The sequence below is a fragment of the Paralichthys olivaceus genome, chromosome 1 (genome assembly GCF_024713975.1).
Source record: "Paralichthys olivaceus isolate ysfri-2021 chromosome 1, ASM2471397v2, whole genome shotgun sequence".
In the NCBI taxonomy this organism is placed as follows: domain Eukaryota; kingdom Metazoa; phylum Chordata; class Actinopteri; order Pleuronectiformes; family Paralichthyidae; genus Paralichthys; species Paralichthys olivaceus.
The window spans coordinates 16066981-16084807 of NC_091093.1; positions in this window are offsets into that span (position 1 = coordinate 16066981).

The window sequence follows — 17827 nt, forward strand, 5'->3', positions numbered from 1 at the left end:
ATAATAACAGTTATTCATTACAAAGTACAGGATACTCATAAGGAGAGGGTTTTAAATTATGTGTTGCAAATTTATTTTTCATGCCCAGTTCATTATGGTTTACATATGGAGGTAGTCTCCAAAGAAAATCCTTAAAGTAAAGCAAAGGTCTGCCTTTACTCAAACACTTAAAAACAGAATGCCCTAACACCTGCATATGGAACAAGTTAAAGTCTAAACCTTGGCTTTAGCACACAATTTGTGTTGGGTCAATGCAAAGTGGAGGCATTACTGTGAAATTAAATCACAAACTGAGAGAGTAAAAAACAACTTGCTATATTGTCCCAAGTAATATCACTGTTGATTCTTTAAATATTTACCTATGAAATGCAATATGAAAGGGTTTTAGTGTCCTAGATGGCTAATGATTCATGGTGGGACCTGGGAACTCCTCCACTGATGTGCCTTGCTGATATTTCAATCTACACTGAATCACCTAGGGAGTAAAAACGCTGGTGTTCTCTTTCGGTTGAACATTTTAAAAATTGTTGCAGTGCTCATGAAAAAAACAATGTTACTTTATTGCTTGTTGTTATGCTTACGAGCAGGGAAAGCAGCTCAATCCACCACTTGATCCCTGAGGGCCTTGTTTAAGTCAGCGAGTGATTGTCAGAGTTTATGTCTATTTTAAGTTGCACATTTCTGAAACGTCTGGTAGTTACCACACCAGCTGAAGGCCCTTATAGGTAAAGTAAGCACTTTATATATAACCCAGCATTAAAACATACTTGTGAAGCAAATCCCAAATAAAGTTTTAAAGTTCTGAAATAGAGGTTATACCATAGTGATTTTTAAGGGTCAATATAAATAACCACATGAAAAATAATTCAACACCATCAGACATGAAGCAAGCACTTCCACTTGCACTGTAGATTACTTGTTTAAACATTTCTGAGTAGGTGTTCAATTGGCATCATTGAAAGGTTGGTAAAACTTTCAAAGAAAGACTGCTGTTGACAGTGCAACAGAAAAACTGTACTGATTACAAAGAGAAAAAGTTACCAAGTTGTCAAAGGCACTGTTCTTCTGAGAACTAACAAGCTGCTCTTTTTTTTAACTTGTAATTTAAAATAGAATACATTATATATAGCCCAGTGCAGTAATGACTCCATAACAAACAACTTTAACATGCTCATAATAAAGCTGTCTTATATAAACATTGCATTTGCAGTGATGGGTGTCCCCGCATAGCACGGTGCACCGAGATCAACCAGAGAATAATTGGTTTGGCAATTAATTGGCCAAAAATGTCATCAATGCTGAAATGCCATCATCTCTTAAAAACTCTGGCATCTTGGCCAATTTTACTAACCATGCCTAAAGCACTCAATTTGATTGCAGACTAGTTTTTTCTTTTTTACTTCTGCTGACCTAAACCTCTGCATCTTATCTAAAATGCTACTGCCTGCCTGTTGCTCAGCATTCTCACATTTTCCCACAATACATTCTACTTTCTACATTCTAACTTTCATGTCAAGATTTGAGTGATGGTCTGCAGGGCCCGACCCAATCCATTGTGCTCCTCTGACTTTAGAAGATATAGCTACTCATCTCATTCAAGGCCCTTGCCTGTTTTAGCTCAAACAGCAGTGAAACGAAGTCTGCACTAAAGGCAGGACAGCAGAGCCACTGCCTTTCTTTCACCAAGGGAATAAAACCCACCCATTGAGACTGCACATTGACAGCCCAAATCAGCACTTCCATTTGATTTCTCACTTCAAAAAATAAATTATAATAAAAACCTCTAGCAATCTGTGCCGCACTTCCACTTCTAGAAGGTGTATCTCTCTTTTTGTTTCTTTTAAGTTTTAAGTATAGCCGATCACTCACTTCACAGTATTGGAGCCAAGTGAGCTGAACCGTCCCTAAGGGTCTACATTCAATTCACTATAATATGTTTCCAGGATCCCACCTTTGCCTAAAAGAAATCATAAACCTATTGTGTGCACATATATTCTTCTTTATCAACCAACTGTTTTGGGAGATGGTGAATCCATGGTTTTTGTGTGTATGAATCATTTGTGTTGTGTGCATCATGTTTTTAATGAGTTGATACATGGTTTGCCAGCAAAAGAACACTTAAATGGGCTTACAAATCCTGATTAGCTATTTTATAAAGGCTAAAGGATCCTTTAAGATGAGACTTTACTTTTCTTTCCAGCAGATAAGCAGCACTTAGACTGCTACAAGGGCTAATCATCACATTGTTCCTGATGAATAGACAGCCAAAATGATTATGCACTCTATAAAAACTCTTAATTAGCACAGTCTCTTCTCAATCAAGTATCTAAATTACATTTGTACAGTTCAGTGATTACTGACCAAAAGGAGGATTCTGGAGCTATAATGAATACACCAGCCTATAAATGGTCCCATCGAATGGGTGACCACTCACTGAATGAATCATGTCCTAATAATTAAATTGTATGGTATACCAAGAGTGTTAACTTTAGTGGATGCACATTGAGTGATTCTGACTTTTCAATAGGCTTTTAAAGAAATTAAGTGATGGACTTGGACAATAATTTCTCTTTTCTGGGTCATTGATTGTTCTCCTTTTTGGCTCCTCCAGACCAATTTTGCTTAAGCCTTCAGAATTGCACGCAGAGATGACTATATCCTCCGATAAGTCAAGGCAATAAAGAGGTTCATGATGCTGAGCTGTCAGAGTTGTTACTTTTGAAATTTGGTCACAAAAATGTTTACCTAGAATTGAATCTCCTGATTTGAAATGTGTTATTCACTTAGAAACTGAAATTGTTTAAGAAAGGATACCTACAGCAAATTACAATTAGAGGGTGGGGAGAGCTTCAACCATAATTGCATTTACAAGACAATAGGTTATACGCCTTTTGAGTAGCACTGCCTCAGCATTGCTTTCCTAACCTGGAGATGGCTCTTAACAAGCAAGGAATGATGTTTGATAATCAACTTGCAGATTGGTAAGTAAACCGCTTTTAAAGCCAAATAGGGTACAATTTAAAATAGCGCCTCTAAATCAAACAGTGCACAAGGATACAAGAATCCCGCTAATGTCTGTGTTTAACCTATAAAGAAGCTATTCCGGGAAGCCAAAAACACAAATATTAATAAGCTCTACACAGAAGCTGAAAACAGAAACAGACAGTTATTATGATACCTACAATTTAATTATTTACCAGTCCAAAAAAGTAATGATAAATTTGAAGCAAAAGAAACATTTGTTTAACACACTGCAACTGTCAAAACAGGAAAATTAGTCACATTACAGAAAGCTTTTTCTTTTTATTACGTGTTCATTTTTCTTTGCTTTATCCTTGGAGAACTAACAATTTGCTGCAATCTGTTAGCATCCAGCTATTAATCAAGTGGGTGCTGAACAGCCTGCAGGATTGTTATGATTTAAGGGCCATAATACCATCTTCCAGCTCTGCTTAAGCTCCTACATTCCATTTGTTTCAGTTTTACTAAACAACCTGTCACCATGTCATAATATTAGGGCAAAAATTGAAGTTAATTAGCATCAACCTTCACTCCTTTTTTCACATAGTCCCTCTTCCTTCCCCCTACCATGCATTTGAAAATTTAAAACCACCATTACTGCCTTTCTAAGACATTTTAGCTTTCTAAGAAGGGGTTTTACTCATGCCAAGTTTCTTCCTGATCAATAAAAAGAACTTTAGGCTAGTGCCATATATCACCTCCACAACAGCCTATACCTGCCTCTCCTGATGAGTGATAGATCTCCTATGGAGTGCGCAATCTAAAATTACTCATAAAGACTGCAGCCAAATCAGAACCTTCCTCTTCGGAATCTAGTACATATCATCAAAAAAAGGCTTCCTCGAGTCAACCAGCATATGACAGACAAGCTTTTCTAAGCACAAGGCCAGGGCGCCATGAAGTTTATTTTATAGGGTTCATGATAGATGTTGTTTAGAGGGATTTAAGCGGCCCTTATGCTGGTGTCAGCATCTGACCCCTCCGCAGTGATAAAGCTATCAGAAAGAGAGAGTAGAACCACAAGTGAAATATGGAGGGAGGGACACGTGTGCCAGATAAACTCCTGCATACTGGGCATCCACCCAGCTCTGTGAGGGGAAAGCCTTCAGACTTATCTGCATAAAACTTAAGTGGGGGGGAGGGGGGGTGAAAAGTCTATAGAGTGGTTTCAAAACCTGAATTCAATTCAGGAGCATTTCACAACTAAGACTTCATTATATAACTAGATTACAATTGAAAGTACTCAACGAGAATAAAATACATTAAGTACAAGGGACAATGAATAAAAAGGGGTACATGATAAAAGTTGGACAAGGGCTTCAAAGAGAAGTCAGTTTCTTTTCAAGAAGCACACAATATACAATTTGTATTGCATACAATGTAAATGTCAATCTTTATGCCCATTCTCTGGGTTGTTCTGATGATCTAAAGAACATATTTTTTCTAGATGTATATCAGATCTGATTTATAGGTGTTTATGCATGTTGGACACAACCTCAGAGGACGCCACACCAAGTCTTACATACAATCTGTATCATTTGTTTGAGTTTAGATTTTCCTGAGCTATGACGCCAACATTTCAGCAATTGCATTAAAGTATTTTTAATACCTCTATGAGTTGTGTCTGTAAATGCTGACCATGTTGATAAGCACACTAAAGAACCGATGTACTGTTTTAAAATACTGTCACGTCCCGGTCCATTTTACGCAGGATCTTGTCCTTGCATTTCTATTTCTGCAGCTCCTCTTTCAACATTCAAGTTAAAAATCTTCACTCTGGGAATTCCTAGAATTCCTAGATTGCTATCCAACACAATCCTGCCACTACAACCACCCCAATCATTAGGAATTACTTGTGAAACTGGTCACATTCATATCCATTGATCAGTAATTGTCACTTTGGTTCGAGATGTAGAAGGAGTAAGCCAGCCTTGATGGTTTTGATTGAATATGTTTAGCCATGATATTACTCTCGAGCATCAAGGCTCAAGCTGATTCATAGACAGCCCACTGTGGCCAATTACTATAAGACCCATTTTTATAGTCCATTAGAACCAGTTAGACTGATTCATCCACTTTCTTGAACTTTTGTGTTGCTGTAAACTGGAAACGTTTATTGGCCTCAATCTAGAGGCCATGTTGTCACACTGCAGCTCTGTCGGTCAAAATTTGTGCAAATTCATTTATTCCATCAAATCAACTTGTATTATGACCCCTTGTATTAATATCCCAATTAAACAATAATTCATTAAATAATCATTTGGAACAGGAAATCCAATGTGTGTTCTAACCATCTTGAAATGAGAACGGGAAACGAGGAGTTGTACTGCTGATAAGAAAAAATGCTGGCACAAAAGTATTCTTCATCATAGAGGTTACTCTGTTAGGAAGGTATTACAAACCCAATGAGACATTAACCCCACCCTCCCCTCTCTCCTCCAAGCCCTATGATACAGACACTGCCCCAAAAGAGTAGTTGGTGTTGTCATATGAAATTGTGACCTATTGGTTGTAATCAGGAAATGCGACAGGCCAGCCCCCCTCTCGGAGCAGGTCACCTCTACTCCCCCTCCCTCACTGCCCTGATCTGTTCAGCCTTCATGAGGCCCATGTTTTATTCCCCATTTCCGTCCACTTACATTGGCCCTGTCATTTTTCACCCTGCTGACTGATTACTAGCTACACTGTTGAGCCAATCTCCTCTAACAGCTCCTTGTCTTCTCTGACTTTACAACATTATTACATGTCTTTATCACCGCCATCAATACTCCTGGCCCCATGGTGAGCCGTTTCAACATCCAGTCCTGACGCAAACACCATAAGCTTGGCCCACAAATCTTCAACACACACTACATTACAGCGTATAGAGTATTGTTGGCCGGACAGAGACCTGAACCAATACAGGTGTAACTAAGTTAAGATACTGTGAATTCAGCATTATCCGCACTTTATTTATAATGTCCCAGTAACCTCTCTAGACCTCTCTGTTCAACCTGGCATCATGCTTTTTTCAATGTGGCTGCACAAACTAGAGACTGATAAGGATGTTCGATTGTTTGAATAAACTATCTAATAATATATATATGTGTGTGTGTGTGTGTGTGTGTGTGTGTGTGTGTGTGTGTGTGTGTGTGTGTGTGTGTGTGCCAACTTCAGTTACTTTGAATTCTTGAAGGCTTTGATTAACACGTTATGATTTCACAACCAGTAGCCTCCACTTGTGTGAACATGATGATAGAGAAATGCTTATGCGTCTGTGTCAGTCCCATCCCAACATGCTCTATTTGAATGCAGTGTTTGACTAATATTTGCAATTACTGATAACGAAACACATTAAGAGCTGCATTGATTGCACAGACTGGGGAACAACCTCATTAGACAGACATCTTTGTAAAACCACTGGTAGCAGCAACTGGACATTATGTATTAAACATTAACAGTTCAACTCAAGAAGCAAAATTTCCACCACACATGTTAATGAGCTTCATAAGTTAGCTAATTATCTTTATTTACACTGCACTTTTTACAGCAGAGACATCTCGAAGATGCATTGCAAACATACACTGGAACAATAAATATAACAGGCCTCTATAATATGAGGAGAATGTAGCTGTGATTTAGGCTTACACTGTAATTATACAATTTAAAATTAAACTTATGTCAAGCATCCCATTTTAATTGATGTCAAACATCTCTAATCATGTTTTAAAGATAAAAAATGTGATGGAACTATGCTACCTGCAGTATCATATGATCAATATGTTTTTCCACATTATACATTTTATCCACAGTTGTGTTGATCCCCACATTGAGTAATTTTCTCCTGCTTTGTGTCTAATAAAGTAAATGAGGGGTAATTCAATAGAGAAGAAGGGAAAGGAAAGATGCCACAACAGGAAGCTGGAGTGTAGAGGAAATCAACTGACTGGCTTCTTACAGAGGCAAATTGTAATTACAAATCACTGTGGAATGGAATGGAAATGTGAAGTTATTAATACAAAAATAAATAATGTCTAATGATTCCTAATCACAAAAGTTTTGATCAGTCAGGAATGGGTTTTAAATATTCATTGCTATTTATAGACCGTCTCTGCTAAAACAAGAAGACTAATTCTTCTTTACAAAAAGTCATACATTTATTCATATATTATAATCTGGAGGGGAAACAAATTAAAATATGCAATAATTAGTATCCCTGTATGACGAAATAGTGGCCACCAATATGTTTTTAGAAGGGACATGACAGACCCCCTAGCTGGCTACTCCATATCTTTGTGGTAATCCTTGTGAAGGAGTGAAGGTATAATCAAACAAGGGATAAATGCGAAAAGGGGATAAAAAATATAAAGTGGCAGGGAACAACATGTACAACAGTGTATATTATAAGAACGCTATTCTAACTCTTTTATTTTTAATTATCCTTACTCCTCGCTAACTATGAACATCCTTTTAGTAGTCTCTTTTTTCCCTTTGTACAAACGAATGAAGACCTTAAATGTCTTCTCTGATTCAATGTAGTTCAACAACACTTCAAAAGACAAAACACTGATTTCGAATAGAAAGGAGGACATGGATATTCAAGTGATGACAAAGGGAGAAAAGCGGAAATCCCTAACTTATCTTATCACATCTTAATTTAATCAAACAAGTCCCTCATCTTTTCATAAAAGAGTGAAAGACTGCGAAGAATAATTCGACAAAAAATATACTTGACACTGGTTTCTCTGTCTTGATAATATCTGCAGTGTAAACAGCTTCATCAATATTACAGACAACTGTTGACTGAGTTCTTACTCCAAGGGCAGGTTTCCCTTCATATCTACAGTATGTTCACACAGACCAATTGTTGCAGCTTCGTTCAGTTTGTACTGTTAGCACTCTGACAGAAAATGAAGGACACATTTGTGAGAATTGTCAGTCAGATATAACATGTTCTGCAATCACTGAAACACTGTGATGCTATATTTCAGTTAAGGTACAGACACTGATAAAAGATATCCTTGTTAAAATAAATTGTTCAATGCAAATTTCAAAATAAACCAAATGAGGGATGCAACCTTTGTTGTTAAAACAATCACTTTAATATAACTTGAAGTTTAGTGAGGATGATTTAATTGAACAATAGTTTAAACGATAGTTTGAATGATTTACATCACTGAATACTGGTGCGACTCGCCACACTGCACAGAAATCTGAACATGTCAGAGAGCGCCATCCAATGAAACCCTCCAAAAGGGTTGTTTAAAGGTACAGTGTGTAGAATTCTGTGATATCTAGTGTTGAAATTGCATGTTGCAGCTGAACATCCCTCACCTCACCCTCTCCTTCCAAACATGAAAAAGAACCTGTGGTAGCTTCAGTTTTCATAAAAACTCAAAAGGTGTTTAGTTTGTCCAGTCTGGACTAATGTAAAAAACATGGCGGCCTCCGTAGAGAGGGTCCCCTCAATGTAAATATAAAGAATTTAAATATAAAGGGCCTTTTCTGTGGTAAAGAAAACTACAATTTATACAATTTAGATGAAATGAACTATTGAAAACATCATGAGGATTATTCTACATTAGATTTCTGCCAATAGTTCCCTTTCACCTAAATCTTACACACTGGACCTTTAAGTGTTCCATAAAAAAACAAATTTTTCCTGGATTGTAATTTAAATCTATGTCAGCAGTTACATATTTCAGAGCAATTCCCCAATCTTCTGATTGTAGTGGGAAGGAGTTACCACTCGTCAGCATGCAGTCAATGTGTGTTTATTCATAATCATTAAAAAATGCTAAATGAAAAATTAGAAACAATTATCTATGTTCTACAGTTATTTTCCTCAAATATAACTGAAGGTGCATGTGTGTGTATGTGTGCATTATTGTCAGTTATTTGAGTGCAGTCATGCATGCCTGCCCCTGGGTGGGTGCAAGGGTGTGTCTGGGTGCGCACGTGTGTGTGTACGTGTGTGTGTACGTGTGTGTGTACGTGTGTGTGTGTGTGTGTGTGTGTGTGTGTGTGTGTCTGAGTGTGTGTCTGAGTGTGTCTGAGTGTGTCTGGGTGTGTCTGGGTGCACATGAGCTCAAACACATACAGTAATTTGATTGAAATGAGGAATTTTAACATGAGTGAGGCGTAGTGTCAGTCTCACAACAGGCTGCCTCAGTGTCAGAGGAGCACTGCACTGGTGGCAATTACTATTGACATCATGCTAATTGTAGCTGAATAATTAATCCTTACCGTTATGGAGTACAGGGACCTGAAAAGGTGAACTAGATGTGGCAGAGCTGAACTCACAGCAGAATGGAGACTAATTGGAATCAGGATCATTTTGTTGATTGGACGACTATAATATTTCCTATTTCCTACAATATTCTTGTTTAAGGAGACACAGTGGCCATAACTGGACTTAAGACCACCTCATGCCATTTATTAACAATTAAAGGATTAACATCTGCACACTGATCTTGAAGCTAAATACATAAACATAGGCTAATTAATAGATGAGCAAAACTGAGATAATCTCATGAAAACAATACACCATACATCTGTGCATGTGATTAACCTCTGTGAAACTCAATGAAATGCACAGCACCTGTCTGCCCTCTACTGGACACTTTAAAGTTATCTTCCCTCTTGCAGAACAATGTGTTATCAAACACATTTTAATTAAAGAATTAATTTTGTGGTTTTGACAGAGTGAAAAAGGTCTGTGGGAAAGTAGAAAGTCTACTGTAGTGAAACTGCTTAGTAGTGTTCCAGAGAAACTGGTGATGACGAAACATCATGACAGGATTCTTTGAGTTATGACAAGTTTTGCCCAATGGGCAAAACTTGTCTGAATCTGTCAGTAAACTTGAGTAATAATCGTTTGACATGTCACGGTCCGGAAAGACACCTCTCAAAAAAGGTATCAGAGATATTTCTCATATTATTTTTAAAAAAATTAAAAAACTACTATCTGACTGGTCAGTGGCCGACCCGCCACAGCCACTAAACACTTACTATTTACTGACCCAGAGAATTACAACCATGTCCATTATTGTTGAACACCGTGAATAGTACAAGAAAAAATATGATAATAATCGCCTCCCCCCCGCCCTTGTAATTTTCGTGATGTACTAAAATGAATGAAACTTGTACTCTTGTGAAGAAAAAAAAATTGTGAAATAGTAAAAGTAATTGTCAAAGGAACTCACAATAAGTCTGGGCGGTTTAATATGTAACCAACCTCTAATTTAGAGGAAAGTGGACTCAGACATAACTGTAAATACAAGAAGGGCTTTGTGTGTTAATGACAAGTAGATACAAGTTTCCCCTTCCACTTCAAAGAAGCAAGAGGAGGATTTACAATTTGGAGTTACCAGACCATCTCTCCAACGCAACATGTCTGAGAGCCTCATGGCTTCAGTGTATAATAAGACTTCGTCGCCATCTAGTGAGAAACACAGCAAAGTCCTTTCTTACATCCTATTGTGACGCCTCACATTTACTGGAACAGATTTTTTTATCTCTTCAGTTGTTTGGTTGTTTTTTTTCTATTTTATTTCTAAAATAGCTTGTTGAAGTGCTTGGTTTTGAAATGAATCCTGTCAAGTATCTGTACTTTGTATCAAACATCTGTGCAACTTTAGCATATCCCTCAATAACATACCATGTTAATTAGATTTCATTCATGTCTCCCTCTTGCTTAGTGATATTACATTGGGCTGTGTTGCCCTGCAGATGGTATCACCTGTGAAACAGAAAATTACATACTTTAAATTTTCAAATGTTCAAAGGGATAAAACCAAATTAATTCAGACAAATCTCCTGAAAATTAAGGGAAATGTGAAATAACATTACAGAGTTGTCTTTTGATTACGAAAAGTCCATTGTTAAGGTACATACAGCTGTAGGACTAAATACAAAACTAATTTAATAGCTGCTCTATTTGATCATTCTTTGAAAGTAATAGCAGCTTTTAGATCAGACACAGACAGACAGCTAAAAAGCATATTTTGTATGTTGAACAATTATGTGATTAGTCTCCTTATTGGCATATGGGCTTCTTATGGCCTCAGACACCTAAGACCTCCTCACTAATAACCAAACAGAATACCTTTGCAAACAACTTGAAAAAAGTCACTGTAATACAGTGCAGCTTCATTTCATCTGTGCAACTCTCCTCACTATTACACAGTAAATGTCCAAGCAAACACAGCACAAAGTTCAAATGTATAATTTGCACACAACACAATAGTCCTAGTCAATAATCAGACTAGGACTACAAGCAAGCACATCAACCGAGAGAGACTTTACATGACACTTCATGTTTATTAGCTGGAAGTTAAAGTTCATATCCAGTAGTCAGACAACTATACCTTGCTCTGGCATTTTTCTTTTGTTCACCACTATTTTGTAATCTTAACCATAATTGTGACCATACGTCAATGTAATCTTAGGCCACCATCTAGAGGACGAAGTGTGCTATGACATGTAAACCAGAATGAGGGTTTTCATTCAGTGACTACAAAATGTTCTTTTTTATACCATTCTTACTAATTTTGTAAATAAAAGTTTAAAGTGATAGAGTTAAAAAGTTTGGACGTTTAAAACTCGATTTTGATTAGAAGTTGGGTATCGTAAGAACTCGTTAGAACTGCAGCAGTAACTAGGAGGAGGATAACAGCAGATATTAAAGCTAAAACCTTGGTGTAAATGACACAGTTTTCAGTCGAATTTTAATGTCGGGGCTTACGGACACTTGGATGACACCACAGGAGCCGTGTGGAGGCATTGTGTTTCTTCTTCTCTGTTGTTTTTTTACACATTTGAAGAATTAGATTTGACTGCAACGCTGTTTACCCCTAAAACTCCAAAAGTGTTTTGTGGACTCAAACACTTCACCCACCCCTCTATCAGCATAACAGTGAGTAGATAATGAGTGACTTTTCTTGTTTGGGTGAACTATCCCATTAAACAGTCATGTATAACACAACCTATAATCATTTCAAGAGATACTGTACATTTTGGTGAAATTGACAAAGTGAAACAAGGGCTTCCTGGTCCTTTTTTTAGGTGCAGTATTCATCCAGCCTTGAACATTTTTTGTTACAGGTTGCTTTCTCTGTCTGGGGAACATGTTTGTGTAGTCTGAAGGGGGTGTTTTGTATCAGTAGAGATGAGTGAGACTGGTACTTGTAAGTCGGAGTGTACACTACAAAACATTAATACCAGTATTTATTTTAAGTTACTTAGTTTTGCTGACCTGCAGCTTTGCCAGACATCCATAGATACCAATATCCAAAATAGTTCCCATGCCTTGTTTAAGGAGTGATTCAAGGTTTATTAACGTGCCACTGACCGCAATTTCATCCACAAGGCACATTACTAATTAGCTTTTTTTCTTTCATGTGAAAAAAGTGAATCGTGTTTCTGATCCAATTTTTAAAAACATATTCACAAACTTAGAAATCAAATTATTTTATGAATGAATATGTGGGTTCTGCTAAATTAAAGTGTCGTGCAAAGGAAATTGGGTTGAAAATACCTGAAATGTTAAAGTTGAACTATGATGTACTGCAGGAACATGAGTAAATACACAGATAATTCATAAAATGTCAAACTCAAGCAAATATTTTTACTTTTCTGCACCGTCTATTCCATCAAGGTTATTGAAATAATAAATTAGTCCATACCATTTAAAAAACATACTAGTCACATCAGTCTAATGGAACTTTGCAGAGAGAATAAACAAAGTCAAGCTTCTCTGATGGCAACAAGAAAGAAAGATGATCAAGATCTGTGAGTCGTATAGTCCCCTAAAACCTGAGACAGTGGCAACCCATTAACCTCATGGTTTCCCAAAAATTAACAAATATTCAGTGCAGAAATATCTTTTGCTATGTAATATAACTTCCTGGTACTTTAATAACTCTATGCATTAAAACAGGTTTCAACTTGTGCAATTACAACCAAAAGAAACAAAGCAACTACCTCTGTGCACACAAGTGAATCACTCACAAGACAGCTGATGGAAGAAAGAACTTAGAAAGCACTTCCCTCCACCCAAATCCATCATCGTGTAACCTCAATCAAACCTGGATTCACCAGCATCATCACTTACAACTGACACACAGCTTTTAGACCAGAAACACTTGTCCTGTCCAATACATAAACCTGCAATCAACAGTATGACAACTAAAACTAGCTCGTTATAGTGCTTTGTTTGAAAATGAATATTGTCAAGTGTGTTTTGTCTCAACCAACTGTTTACCCTTGGCTCTTATTTCGATTGAATTCATCTTTCCATCTTGCTTGGTGATATTGCATTGGGCTGTGGTGCCCTGCAGATGGCATCACATGTGAAACTGCAAATTAAATACTAAAAATACTAATTTTTCACAAAACTCCTAATAAAATGGTAGGAAATGTGAAATAATGTCCACTCCAGCAGAGTGTCCAGGTACTGTGGAACAGTCCACACATATTGTAAAGCAGATGTGGGACTAAACACAATGTGCTCATGAATCCTTCAGCAGGCAGCAAAGCTTCAGCAGTGGACTCACTTCTCCTGTCCGATAAATAAACCAGCGATAAAAAGTATGAAAACAAGCTGCCTCACCTGGAACCAGGTGTTAGCTCTTCTTGGCCGCCCTCCCTCCCTGCAGACACCGCCTCCATCACAGTGAAACAGTCCAGGACATCCGCAGTGTGTGGTCCAGGTGTCCATACCTGGAAAGGTGCGCTAGCATTGCTCCTCTTGCTGTTTACCCCTTCAGCGCCGCTGCCATTAGCATCCACGTTAGCGCCACGAGTTTTAGCATTAAGCTAACTTTACTTCCACAGCCTTGGTGCTGTTGTCTCCAGCCTCTGAAATGAGTTCCCCCGTAGGTCTCACTGTGCTCTGCGGAGTAAAGAAGGTGGCTGTGCTTCTTCATTGGCTTTTTTCCCTCTTCTCAGTGATTTGTGTTAGCTCAGCAACATGTGTCCACCATCTTGACCGGAGGGGTTACACTTAGTTTCCAGGTCTATCCTCAATTTTCTCTGCGCTCATGACTTCGGTGAGAACCAGAAAACAAGGAGATACTCGGTCATATTGACATAGAAACACGTGACATATGAAACATTGTGTGGGTTTCATTTCCATCCACTCTTCAATCATTCATGCTTTCTTCACAGAGTGGAGGGGGTCCTGGTTCACTTTCACGTGACACCTGTGCTTCTGCCAGGTGAGGTATCTGTCAAAATGGCTGCCACGAAAAAGTCTATTAAACAAACAAAATCACTGTTTGAGCTTTTTCTGATCCGCTGATATCACATTAAATAAAACGATTAAAGTCCCTTCAGGCTGTTCAAAGAAATATTAGCTTAAGACAGCCTTGATGCTCTGGAAAACCCTGCCTGAAGAAATGTGGCTCAGTCAGTAGATTCCTTTGATTCAAAGCATAAAATGTTGTTTTATCGTATTGCATTTCCTGATTTCACCTAATTCTACTTTTATTCATGCGATCATACTAAAATGATCATGTTTTTTATTATTTTATTCATCTTTTGTGACTGTTTTTATTTGTTTTTATGTTACTGCAACAGATTCTACTTTGCACCTTCTCAGATCGGAACAACAACTCAGAAAGTCAGTTGTCGAGTTGCTGACGTCATCATTTATAAACCAATTAACATAATTTTACAATCAGCTCCAGGTTCTTGTGTGAACTTGTTAAATATTAAACATTAGTCACTTGTAAACCGTGTATATCAATCTCTCACAAGCACCTTTCAGTAATTCTTATCTCTATACCAACAACTTATACCTAAAACAACAAGAAATGAAAAAATATTTCTGCGTTCCTCTATTTTTGACCCATTTGCTAACATGGTGGGGTTTATGACCCACTCTGCAGCTGGCCACCAGAGGGCAATCAAGATGTTTTGGTTTCACTTTTGGGAGCCGCCTTGTCATCCATTTTTATAAGTCTATGGTTATGTCCAGTAGTAAAACTTGTTTGCATATTCATAGATTCTGGATTTCCATCAAGTAATTACAAGATATAAACTTGTTTTAGAAAAATCTGATCAAACCCCTGCATTCTTCTCTAATGGGCACTGTTATTAAGATGAATGGAGATCCTCAGAACTGGTTTCGTGGTGGCTGAGAGGTCTCCATACGATATTCTTTTCATATATTCACAATGATAACAACTAAAAAGTAAAGATATGAAATTGTCGACCAGAACATTTATGTGTTATTTTCTCTATACATATAATACTGTCAGGCCATGTCCATTTTTATTTATAACCTGCAATCTTGTTTCGGCTAGACTGGAGGCTGAACTTGTCAGGGTGACTGACAGAACAGACTTACAAAATGGTTTTGATTGACACCCATTGGAAAGCACTGTTAAGTTACAAGATATTCTCTTCCAAACCATTCCTTAGGATAAACCTAGTTTACCAGTAGGCTAAATCCTACATTGACATACATATAATACACCAGCATGAAGTGTATTTTCGTGGGGGCTAAGGTATGTTTAATCTCCCTGTGATAAAATCATGCAAGTGGACATACATGGAAAAACTGTTGGAATTGCCACGATCTGCTTTTGTCTCCCAGGTCGTGTTTTCTCTCCAGACGTGCCGTTCTCCTTCCACCCACCAGATGTCCCTGGACTTTCTGTGCCGTTTCTGTCTGCTCACCTGTTTTTTATCCTCAATTGCTTCCCCGCCCACTCACACAACCCAACCCTGTTACCTCATCTCACTTAACACGTCTCACTTCTTATACCTGCTTCTTGCCAGTTCCTCTGTGTATATTCCCCTGTGCATGGTCTACCTTCTCTGAGTGTTTCCTTGTTTTCTGTTCCGGCCAGCTCGCCTCTTTACGCACCTGCTTGACTATCCCACAGCCTGTTTACTCTTATTGAAAGCTTCCTACTGTACCAGTCTGTCTTGTGTGTCTGTGCTTGTGTCCTCTGCCATTGTTGATACCTGCAACCATAGCAGGGAAGTTGAGGAGTCGCCATGCAGCAGTGTGGAAGTCACAATAAGATGCACAGATGACGTGGTGAGGAAGGAACTGGGTGAGCTCATGTTTCTGAGTGGAAATGTGCAGTGTAACATTTGTCACCGTGATCGACCTTATATGAATGCAGGTCGGGGATTGATGATGAAACCAACATCACCTGCAAACAGCTGGGCGGACACACCCTTAAATGAATTGTGGTTAACCGTGAGCACAGAGAATATCATACAGTACCTTAGTCCAGATGCCAGCTGCAGCAGAGTGGCACACGACAGATGGCAAAGAGGACAAAGCTCGCAATGTGGATTGATTTAGCCCCAAGACATCGTGCTACTGGACAGAGTTATTTGGAGGAAGCATTTGAAAACATCAATATTAGCATTTAGATGCACTGAGGATGTTTCTGTCTTAGGATATAGTCAGAGTATGGCGAAGTGAGACATGCAATGTTAAGGGAGATGGAAAGAGCAGCTGGTGCCCCCCTTTATTTATTTAGTAAGCACATCACATTTTGGTTCCTGACTGCTCAACCATGTACAGACACTGCACATTTTGTAAATTTATTCAGACTGTCATACTTTCTAATGTTTTATTTTTTATTTTTGACCAAGTTGAATGACAGGTGCACCCAGAAGAAGTGCAGCATATGAAAATGACATTCCGTATTTGGTGGGGACACATGTTGGATGAATTTTATTTTTATGACCAGCGCTTTTGGATGTTTTCAAATGTGGACTAAGTAGAAACTGTTGGCAAGACTGTGAATTGCGTCACTCCAGAAGTGAGTAGTTGACTGGATGCGTCAATAAAATGTGGGATTGTGCCATGGAGACCACTGTTTATTTCCTGTTTCCTAATAACTTTCAACACTAGCATCTTTTAACCATAACCACAACTGTTTCCCAATCTTAAAAAAGTGTTCATGATTGTAGCCATTACAAATATCTCTTAAGCTTGATCTTATTTAAAACTTTTGAACCAAATCAAGATGTTTTCATTAACAAAGCATTTGTTTGATTCAAATATCAAATTATGACCAATCTCTTAACCTGTCCAAGTTGTGTTCTGCATCTAAACAATATCTAAAGTGATTTTTAATGGTTTTAAAGGTACTGAGAAACAATGTTGCCCTACTGATATGTACCCATCAGATCAGAAGGGGTCTCATTGTTTCTATCTGTTATTTAATTTGCAGTACTTGTGTATTTGTGTATCTTTGTGTATTCCCACTATTATATCCAAAAGGGTACCTCCCAATAAAAGGATTGCTCCATAGTGCTGCTAGTGGTCAAGAGTTTTCCAGCAAACAAGTGATAGTAACTCAAATGCAGTAAATATGACTCATGCACTCATGAATTTATGATCAGCAAACAAACTCAAATGATGAACAAGCCACACTCCCTCATGTCATAACAGAAAATAGCAAATGGCTCCACATGAATGACAGATCTCTGTGATGACCGGAAAAGAAACTATTCATTTCCCATTTTCTCTCACATGTACTTTACCTGCCTCGTTTGAGACATACAGTGCTGCCAACAGAAGTTTCAGGTGTCAGACAGAGACATGTTGCCAAATATAGCATTTGGTCTTTGCCGTAAAATTTGAACCATCCCATAGTTTTTATGATAAATAGTTTAACTGTCCATAATTGGCTAACTGAAATATATCAAGGCAACACTTCCTGCTTTGCCACGTCCTCATCCTTCCCACATATTTACAGTTGAAGCTGCTTTTTGTTCACCACACAAAATAAAGGTTCTTGATATTGTATACCATTGTCAAATTTACTGAAACTGCATGATCCCTGCAATTGTA